Below are 2643 nucleotides of genomic sequence, written 5' to 3'. Positions count from 1 at the left end.
CTTCACCACATTTACTTGTTCACACACTTTGGCTCCAGCCGTTGTGTCGGGAGAGTGAGCATCATAGAGTTCCAATTTAATAAAAGAAGGTATTCATGCATTGAGGGAGTGTTTGAGTAGAGGCCCAAGGTCCTTCCGCCACCTTAATACTTGACCTATAAATATAGACACATAGATCTATTTCCCCATCCTCCTATATATATTTGCATGTACATGTCTTTGTCTAGACCTCCATGAATGCCCTTTGACTCCTAGCTCTTTCCTCCATCTCCCTTGACTTTCCTCCTGCCCTACTACCATGCTTCATCGCCACCTGGGCTAGAGTATACCTCTTCTCTAAGCAACCTTACCCTTGATCATTTCCCACCAGGCCTGCCACTCCCACTTCTCTACCATTTGGGGTCCCATGTTTTTCCCTTGTCCCTGGGTTTGTTAACACCACTTCCTTACCCCCCTACCCCCCCACCCCAAGTCCCCCCAAAACTGTCGGTCCCGTTGTTTTTCCTCCAGATAGTTCATCCAGCCTGTCCTACTCAGACAGACCTGTGGAGTCACTAACATGCACGGAAACTAGACAAAGGAACACAAAGCAACAGTATACAACCAGACAACAAAACAACAAAAACAAAACACTGACAAAGCACAGAATAAAACAGTTCACAAGAGAAAAGCTTGTAGTTAGTTCAGGGATCGTTTGCTGGCCCTTAGGAGCGTTTTCCAGTCCAGTCTGTTGGGGCACCACGCCCTGGCCCCGAAGTCCACTTTCAGCATTCCCTGGGGACCTTGCCACTCCATTCCCTTGCTGATCCGCTGCACTCCCCCAGTGATTTGCCTCGGTGTGGTGGGATCAGGTCAGGTGCAATTCCCACACTGTGTCTACGGTGCTGTCCCCTGTATCACCCTTAGTCACTGAGGGGCATCATGTCTCATAGTGGGGCCAGCCATGTTGTTCTCTCTGTGGACTGGCTGCTCTACTCAGGAACATCATCATCACGGCCTGGTGGGCCAGGCTGTGCTCCACTCTCTCCTCCTGCCCCTTCATCTGCTCCCATGTGCTCTGATCAAATATGTCCATCTCCCAGAGCTGCAGAGTCAATGTCGTCCTTTGGAAAAAATTCTTTTCGGGGGAGGGGCAGGAATCCACTTAATTTATGGTGCTGGGGCCAGCCTCCCAGACCTCTCCACCGGTTCCCTCCTCCACACCGGGATATTGCGTTCACACCTTGCGACACTGGGTTGAAGTCTGGTCCCATTTTCCCTGTGGAGATATAAACAATACCCTCCCCTTGGGTGGATTAATGCCCTATGACCCCACTACCCTTTTCTTCCTTGTATTCATCCTTTTGTTTTCCTTTCCCCACCTCCTCCATCATTGTCTACCATGTACATCCCTGGTTTTGGTCTGGTCTCTTCCATACTACTCTGTCTTCACATCTAAAATGTTTGTATACAGTAGCTTTTTTCCCTGTGCCACTTTTGCTTTTTTAAAGAAAATTTTTTTTTTAATTCTTACCTCAGCGGACTCATGTTGTACTTGTCCTTTTGTGCCTGACTTACCTCGCTTAGCATGATTTCCTCCAGTTCTTCCCATGCCGCTATGTGCCTCATACGTTCATCACTGCTCTTTAGTGATGCGTAGTATTCCATTGTATGTATATACCACAGTTTTTTAATCCAATCGTCAGTTGATGGAAATTTGGGTTGCTTCCAACTCCTTGCAATTGTGAACTGTGCCGCAATGAACATTGGAGCACAGATGTCTGGTCTTGGTTTGTTTCTTGCCTCTTCTGGGTATATGCCCAGTAGGGGGATTGCTGGGTCATATGGTAACTCTATTTCCATCTGTTTTAGGTATCGCCAGATTGATTTCCATAGTGGCTGTACGTACTTACAGTCCCACCAGCAGTGGATGAGAGTTCCTGTCTCCCCACAGCCCCTCCAACACTTGTTGCTTTCTGATTTTTTGAATTGGGCTACCTTTGAGGGTGTCAGGTGGTACCTCATTGTTGTCAACATGCAGAAAAATGAAGCAAGACCCTTATCTCACTCCATGCACAAGAATAAACTCAAGGTGGATCACAGACCTTGAAGTTAAACCCCAAACTATTAGGGCCATCAATGAGGGAATTGGGACCAACTTGAGAACTTTGGCGCAGGGAATACACAGGCTATCAGAAATAGGGAAGGACACAAACACAGAGGAGGCACAAATCGACAAATGGGATATACTGAAGATAAAACACTTGTGTACATCTAAAGAATTCACCAAGAGAGTAATAAGAGAGTCCACAGACTGGGAAAACATCTTTAGCAATGACATATCAGACAAAGGCCTTATTATTAAAATCTACAGTACTCTGCTAGCTTCCAAAAAGAAAAAAACCAATAGCCCACTTGAAAGGTGGGCAAAGGACTTAAACAGAAGTTTCACAGGGGCAGAAATCCGAATGGCCAACAAACATATGAGAAAATGTTCCCGATCTTTAGCCATAAGAGAAATGCAAATTATTTGCATTCTTATGTGGAAGGTAAATCTGTTTGGCCATTCTGTTAGACTAGTTTATCTTCTTTCCTCCCATCCCATCTGCCATTTTAATTCAAAACAAGGAGAAAAGCATGTATGTGCCTTTTGAGGAAGGAGAA

The sequence above is a fragment of the Tenrec ecaudatus genome (genome assembly GCF_050624435.1).
Source record: "Tenrec ecaudatus isolate mTenEca1 chromosome 1 unlocalized genomic scaffold, mTenEca1.hap1 SUPER_1_unloc_15, whole genome shotgun sequence".
NCBI classification, from domain to species: Eukaryota; Metazoa; Chordata; class Mammalia; order Afrosoricida; family Tenrecidae; genus Tenrec; species Tenrec ecaudatus.
The sequence above is the reverse complement of the archived record's forward strand: the minus strand, read 5'-3'. Positions refer to the sequence as shown.